A 25,364-nucleotide genomic window follows, 5' to 3' on the forward strand; every position below is an offset into this window, starting at 1 on the left:
CTGGAACTCTTCTGGTATGACCATCTGCTAAATGCAATTATTTACTCTTGCAATGGGTTGTAAGTCAAACACTCAGCTAGGTCAAGGAGTATTTATTAACAGCCTCCTTTTGCCGTAAAGCGTTCAAGAAAAGAACGCCAGTGCCCCAAGGACCTTACTGGAAGTCATGCGCGGGACCGGCCGCGAACCGGAAAGTCAAGTCAGCAGCACCCACCACGACTTACTGAAGCCTCTTCCCAAATCTCGGCGACGGCCCCTCCCCTTCCACAGGTTCAGGCCCCGCCCCCTCCCTCCCATTGGCTGGCTCTCCCCCTCCCTCGACCGCTCCGAAGACCCGGAGAAGCGGAGTCTTTCAAAGGCATCCTCGGGTCTCCCTCGCTGCGCATGCTCGTGGGAAGCGGGATTCCGGGTCCGGAGTTGGAGGCTCTGGGAGGCCGCGGCGCAGAACGCGGGGTCGAGCCGGCAGGGAGGCGCGCGCTCCGGGCGCGGCGCGCTCCCGAGGAGGGAGGCGTGGGGTCGGCCGGAGGTGGCGCGTGGCCGGGGTGGGGGTGGGGGGAGGGTCGGGTTTCGGCGAGCGCGGCAAGCGGGTTCCGAGTGGCTGCAGGCGGCCTGGGCTGCCGGGGCCGACGCCTGGGTGGCTGTCGCCGCCGCGCCTGCTGCGAGATGGCGATCTTGGGCACGGAAGGGTGAGGGCGCCCGCCGGTGGAGGAGGCGCCGCTGCCGTGGCCGCCGGGCCGCCGGGAGCCGACGGCTTCGCGCCGGGTAAGGACGCCGCGGCGCTGGGCTAGGGGCGGGGGTCGCGGGCGGGGCGGGAGCTCTGGGGGCGCGGGCCGGGAGCCTCCGCGGCGGTGCCCTGAGCCCGGCACGGTCCGCCGCGGGGCGGGACCCTCCGAGGGCAGTCGGGGGCCGTCCGCGCCGCCCTGGCTGCCGACTCCAGCCCGGGGGCTGGGAGTTTTCTGGGGTGGGGTCACGGGTCCTGCCCCGAGTTGGCCCTGGCACAGGCCTGAGCTAATGATACTGGAGCGGAGAAAAGTGTTTCCGTGACTCGGCAGCCGCAGTTCTCAAGCTTCCTTCCCTTCTTTCTACCTTCCCTTCCTTTCTCTAACACCTCTCCAAAAAAACCCTAATATATGAACTTACTCCCAGTGCCCTGACTTTCCCCGCAGTTCCACCGTCCCAAACCAAGGACTCCCCGCCTTAGAACGTCTTTTTCTGACATGTTTTTATCACTCCCGGTTCTTTACTGACTCTGCAGCCCCCCCCCTTTCCCCCCCGCCCAACACAACCCCCACCTCCACCTTTGTGACCTGGTAGGTCCCAGTGACCTTGCAGTTTTCACTAGTCCTTATCTAATCTGTGACTTGGACCTTCTCCTTTCATCCTTTAGACATTTAAAAAATTTTGTACTTTGCCCATTGCTTTTACAGGCTTTAAATGATTAGTCTTGTGCACAGCCCTTTCTTTGCTCCATAGATACGGAGTTGAGCCCCCTTTGCTCCCACGATTATATGAAACCTTCATTACCAAAGAAGAGAAGTATCTGTTATTTTGACATTTTTACTCTTCCAGGATAAAATATTTTCCAGGGGCTTGATGTGGCTTTCTTTTTCTGTTTGATTGGTTTTTATCTTTTTGTGTAGCTAGTGTGCAAAATGTTGAGTTCCTGCCTTAAAATGTTGTTGGTAATAATAGTGTAAAAGAATAACGTCCAAAGTATCTTCCCCCTCTTTGGTTTCTTTTGCCTGAAATACCTGGTGTACAGTTGTATGCAGGTTTCTGCAAGAGTTCATGCTTATGTATAAACCCACTTTATCTGTCTCGTTAAGTCTCTGTATGTATTATGCAAGCGAAATGGACCTTTTAAAGAAGAAAAGCATTTTTTTATGTATGTGACTTGTTTTTACTCATAAAATAGATAATTATCGGTGGCTGAAATGATCACTTTTCATAAATGGTTAATATTTTTAAAATTGAATGCTTAGTGGCCAAGTATTGGAAGCTCTTCAAATTGAGAAGTGTAAAGTATGTGGGGGAACAGATCTTTCTGACGTGGCTTATTAACAGTTTCAAATAGTTCTTCCCTTAAAATGCAGTTATATGACCTGTAACATAAGGGCTTTGAAAAGCAGTAACTAAAGGTTATGTTTTTGGAAGCCTGGTATGATAGAGGATGTTGCATGTAAGGTCTCTGCCTTCAAGAGATAGTATTCTGCCTACCCCGTGAAGGCTGAAATTTCTTCTACTGCCTTACACAATTATTAAGCTTCTACTGCATGACTGCGATGGATTTGGGGGAATATAAAGATGAGGGTGATAACAGTTTCTGCCCTCACAGACTAGTTAGGCAGGTAAGACTATACACAAATGCCTCATTTGTCTTTTAAGACATAGTTACGTTTCATACTGAATTCAAATTCAGAGGGGGTAGAGCTCACATCTCATAGGGGGGTTATTTCATAGAGCTTCTGGTTTTTGAAATCTTTGGTTTGAAGTAGACTTTCGATAGGCTGGGAAAGGTAATCTAGGCAGAGAGAAGGGACTAAGAGAGCACAGAGTTCATACATTTAGGGAGAGGCAAGTATGTTTGGATGGAATATAACGTATTTGTACCAGTATAATGGGTGGTAAAGCTTAAAGTAAAAATTTGGACCAGTTTATGGATTGCTTTTAGTGCTGGGCTTATGACCTTGGATTTAGTAGGCGATGAGGGTTATACAGATGATTTTTGAGTTGGGAACGAAACGATTAAACCTTTGTTTTCAGAGGATTAATCTGGCAGCAGCTTGTAGTGTGAATTGAAGTAGAGGGAACCTGCAGGTAGAAAGACTTCTTTCTTCATTGCTTTGGTCATAGGTGTGAGGGTCTGAACTCTGGCGGCAGTAATAGGAATTGAGAAAGGAATGGAGGAAGGAAGTACAATAGACAGAATTTGATGATGAGAGAGAAAATGAAGAAAGTAAAAATAACTGAGATTCTGGTCCAGGTTGATGGGGAGAACAGTGGTTCATTTTGAGCAACATCGGTTGGAAGCTTTTATCTTCAGCGTATGTGTGTTACTTTACAGCGGTAGTTCTCAGCCTTTGGGGGATTAGTAACCCTTGGTGAAACTAAAGAAATCTGCTGGCCTGGAAAATTTCCATATGCACCTGTGCTTTGTGGATATAATTTTAGGGGAGTCTCTGGACCACCTAAATCTCATCCATGGAACCCAGTGGGTTGAAGCAGTGCTTAGAATTACTGGGGGACTTTTAAAACTATTGAACCTTCAAATGCTTCCATTTACCAATAAGAACCTCTGCTGTAGAGACATATTGTATGTACACCTAGAGACAATATCTCCTTAGGCTTGTGTTGTGGTTTACAGCTTACAGAGAATTTTGACTAACTTATCTTATTTGCTATTCTATTACAGAACAGACTAGTCCAAGAGGTTAAATGATTTGCCCCAAGCACTTCAGTTAGCAAGTGGGTAAAGCAGAATCAGGAGTTGATTGACAGTGATGGTTTTCTTGTATGGAGATATGTGCAACAGATTTACCATCAATTAGGTGTAGTCACTGCCTTTAAGTGACCTCATCAGTAGGGACTACATGATCCTGGGAGGTTCCTTTCAGTTCTTAACATTTTGTGATTCTTGGGTTTTGGATTTTTATTTGACTATCTGTACCTTTCTTGTTTTCCATGTGCAGGAGAGCTGGTGAGGCTGAGGGATGAATTGGGTGTATGGAGAGCAGATAGAAATATCAACAGTCATGTTCTCATTTATTCCCTTTGTATCTCAGTTTGGGTTGGAGAGGTGGCTGGAGGGGAAGTAAGTGAAATAAGAAACTTTAAGAACTTTTATCTTCTCTATTCAGGTATTCCCTACTTGAAAATACTTCTTCATTCAGGGACCCTTTATCAAGTAAAAAGTAACACTTTACAGAATAATGAAGTGCAGAGACCTAGTCAGTGAATTTTTTCATTGCATTAAGTAGCTAACTCTGCCTATTATGGTTAAAGCATAATTTGATTAGTAAACAGTTGACTTTTCTGCATCTGTAGGATTGTCTTCCTGGTAGGGAACCAGAGCAAGTTATTACATAGTATCTGTTATAGCTCTAGAAAGTTTGATTCTGTAATTATTAGAAAGGCTAGGATCTTTTTTACTCTTTCTGTAAAAATGTGGTGTACTTATAACAAGCAGTGGAAGGCAATAAATTAGCCTTAATATTGGTTTTTGAAGTAACCAGTTACTAATACATAGTGGAGGGAAAATGTCTAACGAAAAGCACATACATAGATGATTTTTTACTCTTTGCTGGCATTAAGAAGAATATCATATTTTATATATTACAGTATTTTACACTTTTTCAGCATGGTTGCATATACATCATCATTTGATTCTCATGAAAATTGATCAGTAGGTGTGTAAGGAGATAATTCCTTTTTAGATGAAGACACTGAAGCTCAAAGAAATTAAAAAATGTAAAATTTCCAGGGTATATGGCTAGCAAGTGGCCAAAATTAGAACTAGAGCTAAAACCTATTTTTTTTGTTCCTGAGTCAGTATTCTTTTCCCACCAACTCTTCATCTAAAACGGGAATTTAACTGAAGGCTCTGTGTGAGAAGTTTGAATTTACCTGTTTGGAACCTGTGTTAAACTTTTTTACTGTGTAGATCTGAGCTTGTTTATTTCCTCCTCTGTGTGAAAATGGGAACCTCATTGTAGTGGCTCTCTGTAGGTAAATTTGAAAATTTTAAGTATTTATCACAGTTATCCTCCTATCAAGGAAAAAGCAAAAGGTGATTTCTTGTCTGAAAAAGTACATTGGTGAAATGTAGGGATTAATGTTGAAAATCTGTTGATTTTTTGAAAATTTGTTGATTTTGAAAATTTGTTGATTTTTAATTCAGGTGTTTTTACAGATGAAGTTTGTTCGTTTATAAAAGTTTTGTCTATGAAAATTTGTATTTTTGGAACAATCAGGATTTGATTTTCAAAAGTACATATCATGATATTCCGTGGTTTTTACCAGTACATAAAAAGCTTTATCATTTAAAAATAAATTTACCTTAAAAAGCTCTTAGTATACATTTTAAATTCATATGTTTAAATGACTTTTTTTGGAGTATATTTTGTAAAGCCATTTGTCAGATAGTTCCTAAGGTATAAGAAAGACCAGCATCTGTCTTGATGTTCCTTAAATCATTTGTTCATAACCCATCGTGGTGTCCCTGCTGCCTGCCATCACACCCCTCCTTTTTTCCTGGGTTTTGAACAAATTAGGCAAAAAGACAAGGAACCAGGTGAGCATTGTTTTGGTTATTTATTGCTGTGTGACAAAAAAACCTGAAACTAAGTGACTTAAAACAACCAGGATTTTTGGTTTTTTGTTTTGTTTTGTTTTTGGCTCACAGGTTTGCTTTCCTGGGCTGGGCTCATTTGGGCAGTTCTGCTGGTTTTGCGGGTGGTCACTTTAATAGCTGGCTTTCAGCTGCATGCTAGTCTTCTCTCTCTTTCTTTCTCTCTTTCTCTTACTCTTTCTCTTTTACCACATAGTCTTGTCTCAGGGCCACTTCTCTCCTTGTGGCCTTTCCAGAAGGATTGCTGGCCTTACATGGTGGCTTAGGGCTTCCAGGAGTGCAAAAACAGAGGCAACCTGGCCTTCTTAAGACATAGGCTTGGAACCAGCATAGCCTCATTTCTGCCACACTCTGTTGGTTAAAGCAAGTCACAGGTCCAGCCCAGATTCAAGGGAAAGGGACTAGACAAATATGTGAATCCCGGGATTACACCACACAGCTGTATTACCCCAAAATGGGGCTTCTGGAAAACTGTTTTGGAAGCTGAGACTTGAGCTGACTGGTACTTTTAGTACTTTTGAGTCTAGGCCTGTCAGAGGGAAAGCTGAATCTAAAGTGCAAATGATAGCATGTTTGGCTTATTACACAAATAGGAATAGTCAGCACTCCTGGGGTAGAGAAGAAGAGAAAGTTTTGGGTCTCTGGGGTTTGACCCAGTATGCTACCATAATGGGGCAGGACTGGCTTGCTGTACTTGAGGGCAAGAAAGTGCAGGACCCAGAGCTCAGGCTGCTCTGAAACGGTTCACTCTGGCCTTGACTAGCCTTGAGCAAACTGGTGCCTCACAAATAGTATTTTCTGTTTGCAGTGTCTGGGAAAGTTTGGGATAAGCCACCCTTCCTTGGGGAAGAGTCATTATAGTGGAGAAAATATTCTTTCCTTGTGGAGGCTGGAATGGAAGTCCTTCCTGTCTACTTAGCGAAATGTAAGGAATGAGGCAATGCTCATCCTTCCCAGGAACAGGTAGTTTCATTGATTGCTAGCTGGTGTTTTCTCACCTTATCGTTATCTCACTATCACTTTATCTCAGTAGTATCTTTTTTTTAGTTCAGGTTATATGCTGAGTAATGTTACGGCTAACTGTGGAATGAAGAAAATGCGTGTTTTGTTGTTATTACATTATAGCTTCTGAGTGGAATAATGAATCAATATATTTCATTTAAAGAATTGAGGTGTAGATTTGGAGCATTTTTGAATTTTGAATAGATTAAAAGATGGGCCCCTGCCTCCTAGTGCAAATCTCTTTGCAAATTTCTGAATATAGTAGTATGTTGGCTGTTGCGGGCAGGACTTGGTGATTGAGTGTGCTGAGAAACATTTATATAAATAGGAGAGGCTGGGGCACAAAGAAAGGTGTAGATAGAGTTACCTTAAGGTGTTACTTCATGGCTCTCCTCCCTGCCCTAAATTACAGGAGTGGTTTAAAAATGTACTAGCATTAACAGAATTGTAGGTGTGATGCCTTTTTATTTAACTAAGGACAACAAGATCTTTTGATCGCTGTTTAGTATACCCATAATTAGGACTACATAGGATGAGTAGAAGCAAACTGACTTGAGTCCTGACTTGAAGTAGGATATTCCTGTTAAACCTTAGCTCCAACTTGCCAAGATGAAATACTCTTTGTGTTTAGTTAGCGTGGGGAGGAGAATTAGTCAAATGAACTTGCTGTGTATAAATTAGGGCATACTTTATCTTAGAAGTAAATAAACTACATCGTTCTGCTCTTAAGGTTTAAGAATTAAAGGTATTCCCGCATGTGGGTCAAGAGCTGTAGCTTTAAAATCAGGCACAGCTGACTTCTGTCAGTGGTGCTTAATAGCAGTGTTGCCTCAGTTTCTTCTTCTGTAAAAGGTAAAGAATATCTTTTGTACTGGATTTTTGTAAGGATTCATTGAAATAATGTTTTAAAGCAGAAAATGTGATCCCTTGGACATGAGCAGCCCTTAAATCATTTTTATTGCTCTTAATTCATTATTATTAACAAGTTGAAAATGCAAACAAGTAGTCCAGTTTTCTGTGAGCCACTCATTTCTCAAGGACAGATGTAGTTTAGTTTGGCAAGAGCAGAGGTGCATATCAAATCTCACCTCTTAGCTTAAAAAATAGGTTGCTGAAAGGTTAAGAATGACTCTGAGAAAGATACTGACTCAACATGGCTGCAGTTATCAGCTGGTGATGGTTTGGCTGTACAGTCTGGAAACAAGAAATTGTTAACACCGTCATTGGATGAAATACAGGGTAGGTAAGTATTTGTCAAAGTGCAGTCCCTGCATCATGGTCATCTGGGATATTGGTTAAATGTGTAGATTCTTGAGTACTCTTCAAGATCTATGGTATGGTCCTTGATAGTGGAGTTCAGGAGTCTTCATTTTTAGTAAATACCTCAGATGATTTTATACACATTAGTTTGAGAACTGCTGGTATAAACTGAGTCGGTAATTTGGGGTTCTGGTGTTCTCTGAGACCATATTTTAAGCTACACTGTTCAATAAATACACATGTATAATGTAAATACAAAGGGAGCTTAACATCTGAACCTTTCAGATATTTAAAGAGGCTTAAGATAATTGCCAAGGACTTGATCCAAACTATAGAAACCTGATACTTGGTGATAACAGTAAGAAGTAGGCAAGAGAAGTAACCCTCCAAGAGGCACCCATCAGGACTCCTTGTTCAAAAAATTACCCTATACTTCTACAGAATACATTTTTATGAATGAAGATGTTTCTTTTTAAAAAATGCTTTAGCTGAAACAGATAAGTTAGATATTGGATTATTTATCCGATAATCTTAGGCTTTTCACTTAGTTAAGATAAGCTACTCAGAAATTGAGATTTTGATTGAAGTGTGTCTAATTTGGTTGGATGGGGACCATGATCTGTCTCTTGTGGGGAAAGGCCATTGCTTAGAATAAGGATATTGATTTGAGAAGAAAGTCATAAGAGAAGGTTTAAATTTTAGCTCGATCAATCCAAAAGAAAAAAAACAAAACCTTGAAGCTTATTTTCTCTAACTTTTGCTTAGGGCAGTGGTAGTGACAGCCTGCGTCTACGTCACTTTAACCCTCCTCAGTCCTGTGATCATATCTGTCATTGGAACAGCAGATCTTTAAATTGGGGCTGTACTTGGAAAAACTTAACTTATGTTTGTATCAACCTTATTTTTATTGTGTTAGTATATTTTGTGGTAAAAAAAAAAACATGCTAAACCCATGATTCTTTCTAAATTTGAGTAGAAAGGATTAGTTGGCATTTGTTTGAGGAGCCTTTTGTTTTTGTTTGTTTTCCCTGACTGTGGCCAGTTCTTTGGGAAGAAAAGCAACAATAAACTCAGCTCTTTTTGTCCTTTGAGCTGTGAAATATGGTGTTGATGTTTAGATATGAATACCCAGGATGGAAAGTATACATCACACTCAGGAATTTCATTGTTCTATATTAAAATGTTTGGTAATTATAATTTGTTTTAAAACTTTCTTTGTGATTTAATTTTCCTGTGAACTGTTAGCTGTTTAAGAGCTTAGGCCTTCAAGTAAGACAAGCCTAGACTTGATTTCTGGCACTTACTTATTGGCTAAGTGATCTTGGTAAAGGTAACCTTAGATTAAGCCCTAGTTTTATCATATGTAAAGTGGATATTCACATGTAAAATGGTAATAATAATACCTATTCATAGATTTATTGCATGGCTTAAACCTAACACTTAGTATTGAGTAAATAGTCACTAGGATGGGTTTATAATACCTTGTTTTTGGTGTCAGATGTGTTACAGAAATAATTCTTTTTTAAAATTTTAGAAACATAATACACTCCATATTTTGTGTGACATAAAACCCCAATGAAGTCTTAGGGCAGCACTCTATACTTTCCTTGGCAATTGTTTAATTATGGATAAATAGGGACAATAAATAGTCACACATCTGTTCAGATGTTGCTGCCAAATGAGTTCAGGTCAGTTCAGTTTTTGTCACCATATGAATTAAGAAGGAGCTTTAAGTTTGTATAGTTTTTGGAGTTTTGGATTTGTGGATTGTGTCCCTGTGTTTTAAACTTGAGAAGAATTACATTATTCTAGGAATAACGTCTTAGCTGTTTAACTGATTATCTCATTTTGGAAATTTTCTGTGTATTTTGGATTCTAATATTTTCCTCTAAGAATGGGGATATCTGAAAGTTCATACTTAGCAGCCTGCTTTAAAATGCTTAGGAAGAGTATTTGTAAATAGTAAATTAATATTGTGTTCTGTTACTGGAGTAACTTTAAAATATCTTGAAATTGTGTATTTACAACAAAGAATTTAGCAGCACTATACTCCTCTCAAGTGTTTAAATGTAATTTTTTTTAACATCTTTATTGGAGTATAATTGCTTTATAGTGGTGTGTTAGTTTCTGCTTTATAACAAAGTGAATCAGCTATACATGTACATATATCCCCATATCTCCTCCCTCTTGCATCTCCCTCCCACCCTCCCTATCCCACCCCTCTAGGTGGTCACAAAGCACCAAGCTGATCTCCCCGTGCGATCCAGCTGCTTCCCACTAGCTATCTATTTTACATTTGGTAGTGTATATATGTCCATGCCACTCTCTCACTTCGTCCCAACTTACCCTTCCCCCTCCGCATGTCCTCAAGTCCATTCTCTATGTCTGCATCTTTATTCCTGTCCTGCTCCTAGGTTCTTCAGAACCATTTTTTTTTTTTTTTTTTAGATTCCATATATATGTGTTAGCATACGGTATTTATTTTTCTCTTTCTGACTTACTTCACTCTGTATGGCAGTCTCTATCTAGGTCCATCCACCTCACTACAGATAACTCAATTTTGTTTCTTTTTATGGCTGAGTAATATTCCATTGTATATACGTGCCACATCTTCTTTATCCATTCATGTGTCGATGGACACTTAGGTTGCTTCCATGTTCTGGCTATTGTAAATAAAGCTGCAGTGAACACTGTGGTACATGACTTTTTGAATTATGGTTTTCTCAGGGTATATGCCCAGTAGTGGGATTGCTGGGTCATATGGTAGTTCTATTTTTAGTTTTTTAAGGAACCTCCATACTGTTCTCCATAGTGGCTGGATCAATTGACATTCCCACCAACAGTGCAAGAGAGTTCCCTTTTCTCCACACCCTCTCCAGCATTTATTATTTGTAGATTTTTTGATGATGGCCATTCTGACTGGTGTGAGGTGATACCTCATTGTAGTTTTGATTTGCATTTCTCTAATGATTAATGACGTTGAGCATCCTTTCATGTGTTTGTTGGCAATCTGTATATCATCTCTGGAGAAATGTCTATTTAGGTCTTCTGCTCATTTATGGATTGGGTTGTTCTTTTGATACTGAGCTGCATGAGCTGCTTGTAAATTTTGGAGATTAATCCTTTGTCAGTTGTTTCCTTTGCAAATATTTTCTCCCATTCTGAGGGTTGTCTTTTCATCTTGTTTATGGTTTCCTTTGCTGTGCAAAAGCTTTTAAGTTTCATTAGGTCCCATTTGTTTATTTTTGTTTTTATTTCCATTTCTCTAGGAGGTGGGTCAAAAAGGATCTTGCTGTGATTTATGTCATAGAGTGTTCTGCCTATGTTTTCCTCTAAGAGTTTGATAGTGTCTGGCCTTACATTTAGGTCTTTAATCCTAAATGTAATTTTCATCTGATTCTTACTGTGGATATGGGGAGTTTGCTTTGTATCACTTTGCAGCATGGGCATGTGATGGAACTGCTTCTTAACCTGCTGTCCTCTGTATTGTTGTGGAAGTATGGTAGAAAAATGTTGGAGTTTCTCAGAGTAATTGAGAGTGTGACTGGGGTGGTGGTGGTGATGGGAGGGTGTTAGGAAGTTATCAGTTATTGGGCACTTTCTATATTCCATTCTAGAAACAGTTCTGATTTCCTAGAGTTAATGTTAACACTTCTTTTCCTCTTCACAAAACTGAGTTGGTATCTTCATTTTACAGTAAGAAAACAGACTCAGAGAGGTTAAATACACGTGAATAGTAGAATTGAAGTTTGGACCTAGGTTTGTTCAACTCTCTTACATTACCCAACATGCTCTTCTCACACTAGGGATTGGCACTTTGGAATTGAAGAGTTAGCAAATCTCCATGGCTACTTAAATGCTGGAAAATTAGAAGCCTTAATATATTTAGAAACAATCAGGACATGTTTTGAGGCAAATGTAACTTTGGGTCATGCTATCCTAGTGACCAGTGCAGTGTAGAAGAGTACTGGCCTTGTCAGCAGACCCAGGTTTGGCCTGACATTAAGAAGCTTTGTGTCCCTCAGTGAGTCTCTTAATCAGCTCTCAGCCTCAGCTTCAGCTCTAATTCATGACTCTGTGCTTTCTGCTGCTTCGTGAGATGTAGCAAATACTATGTATTTGAAGAATACCAAACCTTTAAAATTTTTGGATTTGAAGGAAAAAAGTCTGGTAAGCACGTATTATATTATTAAATACCACACTTTGAAACAAATGACAGATTATTTATGGAAATGTTTGTGTCATTTTGAAATATGAGACGTTACATGATGTAATTACATGAAATTTAATCTTTGCAGAGTGAGAATGTTATGTTGCCCTGGATGTTTTTCCCAGAATACATGGAAATGATTTATTAAACACAGCCTGAGCAGCCTACCTTCTTCATTGTTAGTGTGTTTATGCTTTTACACATTCGCTGGTTTAGATTACTTTCTCAACCTTCAGGAAAAACGTTTTCAATGACCTAGCTTACAAGCCCCACAAAACCCCCCTACTCTGAAGTTGCTTAAGTGATAAAAGAATAGGAACATCAGATTGGTACAGCAAACTGCTTATTTTAAGGTTTGGGTTTAGCTCAGCATTTCTTTTTTATATTCTGTTTTTGTAGCGCAAATGTAGTGAAAAGAGCATTGGCTTTGATCCCAGGAGATCTGGGTTCAAAATCCTGACTTTCACCGGTTTTGTGACCTTGGGCAATTTACTTGAATTCCTGACACCTCATTTTTCTTACCTGTTAGTAGAAATAATGACTCTGAAGGGTGATTGATAACATTAGAGAGAGTTTTTTTTGGCAATGTGACTGCCAAATAATAGGAGCCTAATAAATGGTCACTGTGATTTTTACTATTTTTGGAGTCAGAGACCTGATTCAGATTCCAGGTTTAAGATTGGCCGTGTTTCTGTGTCACTTAGGCACCGCACATAAGTGCTGCCAGTGCCAGGTAGTTACGCTCTGTCATCTTATTCTTCTGCTTAGGGGGTATTTACGCAGCTCTTTTTACATATTAACTTAAGTTGATTCTATAGGTCTGGAACTCAAGTTTTTAGATGCTGTTATTTGATTTTTCTTTTTAATTGACATTATATAAGCACCACAGGAATGGGAAACCTGCCTTCTACTGATACTTGCTAAGGTATGGGGAAAATGACCAACTGCAAACATTTTCTGCTTGAAAAGCTTTGGTAATTTGCCATTATAAACATAATATTGTATATTATAAGAAATTGAGAAACTGTAGCAAATTAGAAAAGAAACGATTTCATTCTCATTTTGGTATAGTTTACTTTTGTTGATGGAAATACATTTTAGTATCAATTCTTTTAAAACAGAGAAATAGGAATTATCTCTCTAAATTAAGAATAATTATGAAAAAGTTAGTCAATGAATAAGTAAAAATGTAATTTTTTTTTTTTTTTTTTTTTTTTAAGACCTGAGGAAGGAAGGGGATGGAGCAGAGAGGGAAGGAAAGATTCCTGTGATAAAAGACACGGTGATAGTGCCAGCGTCCTGTGTTTTTGTTTTGTTTTTAAGGACCATAACTGTTTAGCTTGAAAATTAGAACAGTCGCTGCTAAATTTGATGAATATATTTTCTTCTTCATTAATGTTTTCTAGTAAATAGAGTACAAGCATTTTTTTTTTATATCCTTTACTTGAAGTGGAGGAAAACTATTAATTTCATTTTTTGGGAAGTTGGTGTAAGTTATTCCATTATATTTTTAAAAGGCGCATTTTATAGAGCAACATCACCATCTTGTGGCCTTCTAGAAAATTGTCGCCAAAAGTATGTTGTAAAAACTACAAGCGTAAATTGAATTGTTCTCTGAAGTTGGCCAAGGGCTCAGTTAGATTTGTATTCGGCAGTTCTTACTGTAAATGGGAGGTGGGAGTTAGAAAATAAAATGATTTGTACACTAGGATTTCAACTTTGTAAAAAAAAATCTGTATTGGAGGAAAATAATGGTACAAAACTGGAAACAGTTGTGAGTTAGGTTGATGCAAAGATTGTGGATGGTTGTTACTCTCACGTTTTCACGAAACATGCAGTGTTTATAGTCAAGCAGTTCTAAGCTAGAAAATCTCAATATGTTCTGTCCTCCATTTCTTAATCAGTAGGATTACCAAGGCCCAGAGAAGTTTAGATGCCCTCTCTCAATTCAGCCATTTAGTGAAACTGTTATCTAGAGTAGTGTTTTCCAAGCTGGTGACTCTTGGAGGAGTATTTTCTACATGAATTTTTACACTTTTTTCCTTCATCTTGATGTAGTTTTTTTTTTTTCTTTAAAGATTTTTTTTTTTAAAGCATTTCACTTCTTTTATTTATTTTATTTTTTAATTTTTTAATTTATTTTTCGCTGTGTTGGGTCTTCGTTTCTGTGTGAGGGCTTTCTCTCGTTGCAGCAAGCGGGGGCCACTCTTCATCGCGATGTGCGGGCCTCTCACTGCCGCGGCCTCTCTTGTTGCGGAGCACAGGCTCCAGACGCGCAGGCTCAGTAGTTGTGGCACACGGGCTTAGTTGCTCCGCGGCATGTGGGATCTTCCCAGACCAGGGCTCGAACCCGTGTCCCCTGCATTGGCAGGCAGATTCCCAACCACTGCGCCACCAGGGAAGCCCTTGATGGTAGTTTTAAAAGAAAAAAAAATCAATTTGAGAAGTACCGTAGTTCATTTAAAAGAGCACCTAAAATCTAAATGAGGCTATTTGGTTTTAAGCCTGTGTTTATTTACTTAGTTGTTTTTGAGATTCAAATCGTTGACAACAAGTATCCAAATATAATCATCTAAATAGTATTAAACACTCCTGTGTGCCAGGCTTTGAGGGAGACATGGTGGATACAATGGCCAATGGCCAGGATTTGTCCTGCATGCTTGGAATTTATAGTCTAGAATGCAGTGAGAAAAATAAAGCTATTTTGATGAACACAAAAGTTTGAAATCAGGGACTCTGGGAAAAAAATAGCTATAACTTATGGCAAATACTCATATTTACCATGTATTAGGCACCATGCAAAGTGCTTTTGGTACTTTTTCTCAGTGTCAACAATTTATTTTGGAATTTTGCTTTCATTTTTGCATATGCACACAAATATGTATTTGTGGAAGGTCTGAAACACCTCTGTGGACAGTACAAGTGGTTTGGCTCTTAATGGGTTTGGTAGGCTTTTGTGCCTTGGCCTTGGTATCTCACCACCATTTATAACATTTCTGTTGGGAAAATCTGTACCGTGTTCTAAGTAGCCGTCTTTCCCCCAGACTTTGAGAGTCCAATTGATGTATAATTTGGGGATTAACTTATGACTTCTGAATTATTTTGAATATTTAGTTAGGAACAGAAAGTGTCCAAGTTTAATGAGCTTTTCTCTTGTATATATACTGTTGGACATTTGAGTATTTAAGAAGTCAAATGAACATTTTAGGTAACACTTATCCTTTACTTTTGTATTGGACATTTTTGTATTGAGCCTTTATTGTGGGCTGTGGAGATAAAGTCACATTGGTAAGGTGGACATGGACTTGACACTCAGAATTATCAGAGCAAAGATGGGAGAGGGTATAGGTGGTTTATCCCACCTGTATAGGATAGGATTTCTACAGGTTAAATGTTTTATTGATTGTGAATCTTCATTTAACACACATTTTTTTAAGTATATAGTAAGGGCTGAGCAGTGGGCTAGGGGCTGGAATTATAAAGATGAGTAGTAATAAAGAAATTTCTGGTGTGATGGGGGAGATAAAGAAATAACATGGTTATAGTGCTATGTTTGCTTGAGCTGAATCTTTAGGGGTGATTAGAAATTAGGTAGATGAGCAGTGGGAATAACATGTAGGAAGTCATGGGTGCCTAGATGTGTATGTGAGAATCACCTGGGGCCCCTGGTGGAGTCCCCAGGTAATTCTGACATGCAGCCAGGTTGAGGAAAACTGGTAGTGGATTAGAAATATGTGTCATTAGTGAGCTTTGGGTAAAGAAAGAGCTTTTTTGGAGAATACCAGTTATTTTATTTTCTCTAGCTGAATTTTAATGAACGAAGGTGGCAGAGAGTGTGTGTGTACATAATGCATCTGAATAACCAGAAGTAGTTTGATAGTAGCTAGAGTATGCCTTTTTCTCTTCTGGATCTTATGTTCTAAACAGCTCTAACAAATCTTTGCTTCTAAACGTGAACTATAAAGATGAGTTGGAAAAAAAATCACACATCTGTGGGGATTGGTGCTGCTACTGACCTGGGCCCAAGTCTCTGCTCTGTCTGCCTTGAATTCCTTACCTACCACATCCCTGTTAAAACAAGGAATTTGGTCTATGTTTATTGACCATTGTATTCCCAGTGCCTCCTTCACCAAAGGAATTGGCAGGTAAAACCTCCTTAACTTTCTTTCCAGACAATTTCAGAGATACGTGCACTTTCACTCATTCTTTTCTCTCTCTAGTCTCAGTGTAAGAACTATGTCTGTACCTCTGCATTAAATCTCAACCAATCCTGACTTCTCAGAGATCTTGTCTTAGTAATCATTGTCTTTTCTGTGGCAGCTGCTTGCTGCCTGAAAGCATGTTCAAGTCTCTTCTGTCTTCAAAAACAAACCTATGTACACCTCCCTTTAAGGCTATATCTCTTTTCCTATACAGTCATACATCTGAACAGAGGTTTCTGGCTGTTCATTTACTTCTGAAGCCTCTGGCCTCTGGGCCCCTACCAGTCAATTAAAATTGCTCTTGCTAAGGGCCTGGTAACCTCCATACAGTCCGGTAAACAGTTTTCTCTTTTTACTGATCTTACTGGGGTACTTGGTGGGCCTAGCCACTCTTCTTTTCCTTGAAATTCTCTCTTGAAGTTTTCTTCAACCCTGTGCATGGTCCTCATCTACTGTTCAGCCTTTCAGTATTGCTCTTCCCTGCTAATTGTACGCAATATGCCTTTCCTGGATGAAAGACCACCTGTCGCAGCAGGTGGCTTCAGTTCACTCTTGCAGTTCACTTTTGAACTCTGCTTACCTTTACCTCCAGTATCTATTTTCTGAGCTCTGTTTCAGTCAGTCAGTAATACTTTTGGGGGGCCTTCCCTCGGCCAGGCTTTAGCCTGGGTTCCGGGAATGAATAAGATGGAGTTGCTGCCCTTGGAGGTCGGCGTGGGGCTGGAGACAGAAGTAAGAGGATAAGATGACTGAACCTAAGTCATTGAGAATGATAAAACAGGGTGAGGTGGTAGAGTTGAAGGAGTGAGGCTTTGGCTGTGCTTGGGCTGACTAGAGATTCTTTCTGAACGGATCATACTTGAGTGGAGCCCTAAGGCTGAGAAGGTAGCCAAGGGACTGTCAGATGGAGCAGTGAAAACAAAGGTCCCTCAGCAGCACAAGGCATTCAGGTTAGGGATGGCAGGAATGCCAGTGAGAGAGAAAAGAGGGGAGGAGAGAGGTAAGAAATGTAGGGGCAGCAGGTGACATGGGGCCATGTATGAGTTTGGATTTATTGTAGTTAAAATGAGAGAGCATTGGGTGTGAGACAGTTTTTGTGACACGTACTGTTTTGGAAAGCCCACTCCGACCGCTGATAGAGGATGGATATGGTGTGGGAGTAGGAGTCGAGAGGTGGTGGGGGCAGGGAGACCACGTGCCTGTAGTTTAGGTGAGCAGTGACGAAGCTTGGAGAAGAGGGTTGTGTTGGGGATGGTGAGAAGTACTCTCCCTTGCTTTTATCCCTGCATCTGACTAGTCCACCAGTTATAGATTCTGGTCCTTAATATCTCTGCTTCTTCCTCTGTCTCAGGCCATTTCCAGCCTAGCCCACTTTCAGGAGTTTTTCCGAAATGTAAGTATGTTCCTTCCCTGCTGAAAATGCATTGTCTCTCTGTGGCTTTCTTGGTGCTCCTCGTGGTGCAGCTTCTTTCTGCTTTGAGGGTTCATCTCTTGCAGCTCTCTCTCCACATGCTTCCCTGAGCAGAACTACTTGTGTTTTTGCTGCCCATATTGGTGGTCTCTCACTTTTCTGAGCACAGAAGGTCTCGATAGCACTTCTTTCCTCTCATGTTTTACAGCGCCTATGCAGGAGTCCTCCACAGCTCATGTCAATTGTTACCATCTCTCAGAAGCCTCTCCTGACACCTTTTTACCTGTCCCACAAAATCTGATTTAGACGCTCCTTTTCTGTACTACTGTAGTACTGTCTGCATAGCCCTGTCAGTGAGCTTGAAGCTGCTGATTTCCTTGTCTGTTTCCACTGCTAAATTATAGACTCACTGAGGGCAAAGAGCATATCTTAGATCATTTTTGTATTCCTAGTGTTTAACACACTACCTGAGAACATGCCTAGTAGATACATATGGTGAATGACTTAAATCAGAAAAAGTGTTAAAAGAAGTGCCTGTTATCTACTTTGTTTATTGACCAGCTCTTTTTTGCCCCATGGTGAATTGATTCTCTTTTACTGGAAAGATTAGAGGCTTGAGTCAGGATTTCACAGGGAGTGCATGGAGGCCCAGTCTGTTTATTGAGTGCATCCTTGTCTGATGGTGCGGAGAGGTCCAGGAGAGAATGGGTATGAGGTGGCCACTGTTTGGTCATGGAAGAGGAGGGGAGATAATTTCAGCAGAGAGGTGAGGCGGCAACCAAATTGCATGGGTGGAGGAGTGAGTAGGAGGTGAAAAAGAAGGTTGGCTTTTCTTTCTTTCTTTCTTTTCTTTTTTTTTTTTTAATGCTCATTTTGTCTTCTTGTTGTTTTTTAATACACAAACCCCAAGTCTGTTTGGTGGCTAAAAAGAAGAGGGTATAAATGTGGGGAGGGAGTGTATCTTAGGAGGTGAAAGTTGTGTAGGTACTCGGTCACTTTGGAAAGTAGGAGGGTATACTTCATTTTCAGAGACTTATACTAGGACAGGGTTATGTAGTATATTTTTATAAGAATCTCCATCAGAAATTATTTAAAATAAGGTAGATGGCATGAGTGTCTCAGAAGGCTGAAGTGTCAGGTTTCTAAGTAACCTCCATGTTCAGAAAAATTAGCTGATAAAATTGCAATATAGTAAGACTGTGTTTTTCTATAAATGCTTTATTTTTCATTCTCATATTTAATATTGTTTTTTCATGTTATATTCTTAATAGTTTAGCACTTATACAGCACTTTATAATTCACAAACTGCTTATATGATACTAATTTCCTCTAAGACATCTGCCGCTGAGAGAGGTTAAGTTACTTGTCCAAGGTCGTGTCAATTTATTCATTAAGCATTTGTGTGCCAGGGAGTTTTCTTAACGATTTGTCGATATTAACTCATTTAATTCTCTTAATAACTCTGTGAGGTAGGTACTATTGTCTTTGTCATTTTATAGATATGAAAACTGAGGCACTGGGACTTCCCTGGTGGCGCAGTGCTTAAGAATCCGCCTGCCAATGCAGGGGACACAGGTTCGAGCCCTGGTCCGGGAAGATCCCACATGCCGCGGAGCAACTAAGCCCGTGCGCAACAACTACTGAGTCTGCGCTCTAGAGCCCGCGAGCCACAGCTACTGAGCCTGCATGCTGCAACTACGGAAGCCCGTGTGCCTAGAGCCCGTGCTCCGCAACAAGAGAAGCCACTGCAATGAGAAGCCCGCACACCGCAACGAAGAGTAACTCCTGCTCGCCCAACTAGAGAAAGCCCACGTGCGGCAATGAAGACCCAACGCAGCCAAAAAATAAATAAAATTAGAAAAAAAGCAACAAACAAACAAAAAAACCCTGAGGCACTGTGGGGTAAAGGAGCTTGCCAGTAGTGGAACTGGGATTTGAACCTAGGCAGTCTGGCTGCAGAATTTACTCTCTCAACCACTGTTATGCTGCCTCTTAGTAAATGTGGGAGTAGAAGTTCAAATCCAGATTCACACTGGACTCTGGCACATGATAGTTTCTTCTTTTCAATTACTTGTTACTACGCCCACCCCACCTGTCAGCCAGGCTGCAGATCTTCCATAAGCAAAAGCTTACTTGTTGACAGGATCTGACTTGGGTTTCTTGTAATTTCTAACATTACTAGATGTTGACAGTTTTATATTAACTTTGCAGTAAATGTAATTTTTTTAAATTTGCCAACCTCTGACTTGGAAAAGAGCAAAAACCCTACTTCTGTCAGCTGAGAATAGAAGTATCTTTGATATTTGATCTCTGGACTGGCCTTTACTTTGGTATGTTGTAGTTACTGCTGGCTTAGCCTCCAGTCCTCTGTCCAAAGTCCATTATTAATTATTTATTGCTTTTCTGGGAAGGAATTTGCGTTCTGTATGGACAAGAAGACCTTGTAAATTTTGCTGGCTTGACGTTCACATGAAACACGTTTTATTTGAAAGGGTGGGTTGTTCGTTTTGCTTTGGGTAGGTAATTGTAACTATTATTAATTGGGGGCAAGCACCTTGATAGGAAAATCAGAGCAAGTTAAGTTGCTCTGATTGTGTTTTGTGCTGTGACTGGAGCCTTACTGTGATGGAAAGCTGTTTTAAGGCAAAGAAGTAGATAGAATTTCAAGTACCCAGAATCAAGAATTACCCTGGTTAGAATTAACAAGAATGAGGAAGAGAACTGAGTAAGTAGTTTGACCAGCTATTGGACGTGAATTTTTAGTGAATAAATAAATTGCAGGAAATAAACTAGGAAATAAATTGCAGGGAATTAATGGGCAGCAGGTATAAGGGTGTGTGCCATGATAATTTGAGGAGGCATAAGGTTAAATTCAGCAAGGCTTTTGACTGTTACAGCAAGGGGCATGCAGTAACAATACAAATGTTTGCAGATTTGAGAAAGGAAAAGAACTTGTTTTAATTATGTAACTGATGGTTTAAGAGCAGATTGATTACACAGAATAATTTTGAGAGCAAGGTGGTCACATGGTTTGGAAATGGTTAAAATTAGCAGTTAAAAGGGAATCTATAGATGGGTCAAGATTTAGTGCTTAAAAAATTAAAATTGTGATGTGTATGGTGCATTTCAGTGTAAGATTTTTTTGCTTATTAGCTTGAGGTGGCAGCAGATACATGTATTAATGAGAGGCAAATTTTGAGACAAGTCAACTGTAAAGCAGACTTTCCACGTAATTGTTTGAGAGGAATAATACTTAAAAATAAAAAAATACGGTTGATTATAAACTCATCGGACACAAGAAGGTGAGATAGGTAAAGACTAGGAAGAGAATGAACTTACGAAAGGGGAGATATGAGATATATCTGAAAAAGAAAAGTCAAGGAAAGAGGCCTAGATTTGTGTTGCTGGAAAAGTAGAGGTAAAAATTGGAAGATGATTGAAAACAGAACCAGAAGGCTTGGGGAAAATTCATATACTTATTTACCTCCTCTGGTTGAAAATCTGAAACAGGGTGGGGATAAATAATAAGAGTTGGATATTAATACTGACTTAGGAAATTTGGCATTTTGAAGATAAATACATTTTCCTCATAAAAAATACTTCCTGTGTTCTTCCCATAAACTGGCATATATTGTGCACTAAAAGGAACTTTGAAATTCACTGGAAGTACAGAAAGATGGAGGAGAGAAAGTTGTGGTTATTAGATCCTATGATTAGATAGGCATTTTTACATGAAAATAAACACCCAGACTATAGTTGGAGGATAAAAAGTACCTGTGGATGCCTGTCTTCATTTGTCCTTTGTCTGGTAGGTACTGCAAGTGCTCTTCAAGTCACTGGAATGGCACAGTTTAAAAGTGTTATTCCTGGGGGCTTCCCTGGTGGCGCAGTGGTTGAGAATCCGCCTGCCAATGCAGGGGACACGGGTTCGAGCCCTGGTCTGGGAAGATCCCACATGCCGTGGAGCAACTAGGCCCGTGAGCCACAACTACTGAGCCTGCGCGTCTGGAGCCTGTGCTCCGCAACAAGAGAGGCCGCGATAGTGAGAGGCCCGCGCACCGTGATGAGGAGTGGCCCCCACTTGCCACAGCTAGAGAAAGCCCTTGCACAGAAACGAAGACCCAACACAGCCATAAATTTAAAAAAAAAAAAAAAAAAGTGTTATTCCTTTTCACCCAGTGGCACTTGTAAATTATCAGGAGGGTAAAATTCCTAGGTTTTGTATTAAGAGGATTAATCAGTTAAGTTTATACAGAGAGGTCAGTGTGGACAAGTAAACTTTTTTTTTTTTTTTTAAATTATTTTTAAAATTTATTTATTTTTGGCTGCATTGGGTCTTCATTGCTGCGTGTGGGCTTTCTCTAATTGCGGCGCATGGGCTTCTCTTGTTGTGGAGCACGGGCTCTAGGCACGTGGACTTCAGTAGTTGTGGCTCACAGGCTCTAGAGAGAGAGGCGCACGGGCTTAGTTGCTCCGCGGCATGTGGGATCTTCCCGGACCAGGGCTCGAACCCGTGTCCCCTGCATTGGCAGGTGGACTCTTAACCACTGCGCCACCAGGGAAGCCCCCAAGTAAACTTTTTAAGAAATCACCTAGCTTCTATCCCAAACAATTAAAAGTATGTATTGAGACCTTAGCACCAACTTTATTTGAAGGTAGAGGAAAAGGCACAGTGGTTGAGAGCTCCTGGTAAGAAAAGCCCCATGGGAGATAGAGTAGGAATTAAAAATAATGTTAATGTTACACTATTAAAATTTGAAATGGTTGTACTTAGCCTACTTCCTTGAGATGGGAATGTGAAAATTTGGAACTGTGAAGTGCTGTGCAGGCATAAACTAGGGATGGTATTGCCACTAGGTGCTACTAGGACAGAGGAGAGGTCGGGGGACTGAAGGCAGACAGAATCTGAAGAGAGAGTGCAGTGCTGGAGATAACTGCTCAGAGATGCTGAGCAGAGTAGCGCCTTCAAGTCCAGCGTGGGGTCATCCCTGCTAGTCAGTGGGATGGAAGTGCGCAAGATACAGTATTGGCACAGGTGCGGAGACTGGAGTGAGGGTGACTGCATGAGGTGAGGAAGAACAGTTGGACTGAGTGTTTGGAGGCTACGCAGGAAGTTGGAAGTGTCTTCAAATCCGTAGGATACCAGAGTGGTGATTATTTGGAGAGTTTGGTAAAAGTAAACAATTCTGAGGTTTAAAGGCATTGGGTATTGAGAAAGTTTTATTCCTTCCTCTTCCCTTCTCCCTACACGTAGTCCCCAGGGTTGTGAAATTGAGGCCTAATGATGAGTAGTCCCTATAAAATTGATTTTTCCTTTCTGAATATTTAGGTCATATAGAAATTGTAAAATCTTAACAGAATTATACTTTATTATAACAGGATTCCACTAGAAAAATATCATTGATATACATCTAAAAAGCTGTCTATGCAGTTAGAGCCATTACATTGTTTACTAAGATTACCCTTAGTAAAAGATCTCAGCGTGCCCAGGAATGAGAGGTTCCCAAGAAGCAGAACTCAAAACCTAGATGGTCCTGTGCAAATCTGGATGAGTTGTTTACTGTCCTGTTTTATAAATTCACTGAAATGATCAACAATATATTTTTATAAATGATCTCTATATAGAAGTAATTTGGGGCTTCCCTGGTGGCACAGTGGTTGGGAATCTGCCTGCCAATGCAGGGGGTGCGGGTTCGAGCCCTGGTCTGGGAGGATCCCACGTGCCGCGGAGCAACTGGGCCCGTGAGCCGCAATTACTGAGCCTGCGCGTCTGGAGCCTGTGCTCCGCAACGGGAGAGGCCGCGATAGTGAGAGGCCCGCGCACCGCGATGAAGAGTGGCCCCCGCTTGCCACGACTAGAGAAGGCCCTCGCACGGAGACGAAGACCCAACACAGCCATAAATAAATTAATTAATTAATTTAAAAAAAATGTCTTATATAGAAGTAATATTCTTGTATTGTTTAAAATTAAATCCCCTATTTTGTAGTTTATTTTTTAAATTCTTCTTAAAGGGGTAAGTTTTTGGTACTTTTTTTTTTTTTGGCTGCGTCGGGTCTTAGTTGAGGCACGCGGGATCTATGTTATGGCTAGCAGGCTCTTTGTTGCGGTGTGCGGGCTTCTCTCTAGTTGTGGCACACGGGCTCTAGAGTGGGCGGGCTCAGTAGTTGTGGCATGCGGGCTTAGTTGCCCTGTAGCATGTGGGATCTTAGTTCCCCGACCAGGGATCAAACCCACGTCCCCTGCATTGGAAGGTGGACTCTTAACCACTGGACCACTAGGGAAGTCCCTAGTTTACGATTTTATGAAATACTTATTTTCTGCTTTAGAGTTGTTGAATCTTGGATATTTTAGGGAGAGGGAGGCTTTGTTCATCTATCTTTATCTTTGCCAAACTCACTGAGTTTTAAATTTTGTGCTGTTGCCTAAATGGAGGCTTTCTAACCTTTCAAGTTCCACATTCATTGGACTAAACTTCTTTAGCAACTGGTATGTACCATCCTGCCTTGTTACTGAGATGTTACCTGTGTATTAATAGTATCTTTAAAACTAGAGTACCAGTATGGAAACGGGGGCTTTGTCTTGTACCCTTTTTGTGTCCTTGCCATACCCACTTTACAGACTAGGCAGTCAGTCAGTATGTTTATTAATTGATCCAGGCAGATAGATATATGATGATATTTCTCTGTCTTTTCCAATCTTTAATGCTATGCATAGTATGCAAAATGGATCAGATCTTTTGTTGTTTTTTAAAAAAATTTTGCTTCTGACTTAAGAATCACATCATGAAGTAAGCAGACAATTAAGATGTACCTCCTAAGTGAGGAGTTGATAGGTCTGTAACCTTGGAGGACTGGAAATGTATTTTATTATCTACATTCAGGACTCTTACTCTGTTCTTTGCAGTTGAATAATAATGAACCCATATTCAACTTTGTGGCATTTTTAAAGTGTTGAGCTGGACATAATCAGCTTACATATAACTGGCCATATCCTCTGGGCATAGGTTATGACCTAAATTCATTTGGATGAATAACCAATTCACTTCAAAGTTTGTTAAAACTCAGACTTTGTTTTTTCTTTTGCCACACTTGGTCACACAGCTGTTAAGTGGCAGAATTGGAAATGAAATTCAAGTAGTCTAACTGCGGAATTGGCTCTTGAAAACTTTGAGCCATATTGTCTCCTACAATTTCCTCCACTTCTGTTCCCTATCCTGGTTATGGCTCCATCACCCACCCTGATAGTGAAGTGGGTAATTTTGGTTGTTCAGAATCCTTCTTCTTTCTAAGCCTCAGCTATCCCCTAATCATCTGTCAGAGATCTTATACATATGCTGAGCTTTTTCCTTCACACTACCAGTGCTCTGGTTCAGATAAACTCATTATTTTAAATCTAGACCCCTTGCTACCAAAGTTATTCTTCTAAAATGCAGTTCTTGCTGTGGAAACCTATCAGTGTCTATCGGTTACCTTCAGGATAATCTTTAAACTACTGTGCTTGCCATATTTTGGATACCATATGAACTATCCCATAGGATCCTATACAGTTTAGATTACCGTTTGCCTGCTGATTACCGTTTGCCTTTGCACCAACCTTACCAACGGTTCTCCAGTGCTCCATACTTTCCCTAATTCTTTCTTGAAGAATTATACTTTAAGACACAGTTCATTCAAAGGTTACCTTCTCTGTGAACCTTTTCCTGATTCCTGTAGGTTGGACTATCCATTTCTCTTGTGTGCCTCAGATGTACTAGTTGACATTTTACATCTATTTTAGTAACTGTCACACTGAAAGCTGTTTATTTGTTTATAGGTTGTCTCCTCACTAGACTATGAGCTCCTTGAAAGAAGGAATCGTGTCTTACTCATCTTTCTATCTCCAGTATCTAGAACAGTTCCTGGTACAAAGTAAGTGATTAACAACTTTATTTA

The 25,364-nt window shown here is 40.4% G+C and overlaps 1 protein-coding gene across 2 annotated transcripts in view; it reads left to right on the forward strand.

The window, feature by feature from the left end:
* Positions 1 to 560: 560 nt before the first annotated feature.
* The window catches only part of WWP1 (WW domain containing E3 ubiquitin protein ligase 1), a 107,647-nt gene continuing 82,843 nt past the window's right edge, over positions 561 to 25,364 (forward strand). Inside the window, exons 1-2 of one of the 2 annotated variants that reach the window (XM_068525576.1) lie at positions 561 to 762; positions 25,246 to 25,340. The gene's annotated coding sequence lies outside the window, so the exon portion shown is untranslated. The remainder of the gene's footprint in view (positions 763 to 25,245; positions 25,341 to 25,364) is intronic. The other variant, XM_068525577.1, reaches the window with a different exon arrangement.

Source organism: Eschrichtius robustus, chromosome 17 (genome assembly GCF_028021215.1).
Source record: "Eschrichtius robustus isolate mEscRob2 chromosome 17, mEscRob2.pri, whole genome shotgun sequence".
In the NCBI taxonomy this organism is placed as follows: Eukaryota; Metazoa; Chordata; class Mammalia; order Artiodactyla; family Eschrichtiidae; genus Eschrichtius; species Eschrichtius robustus.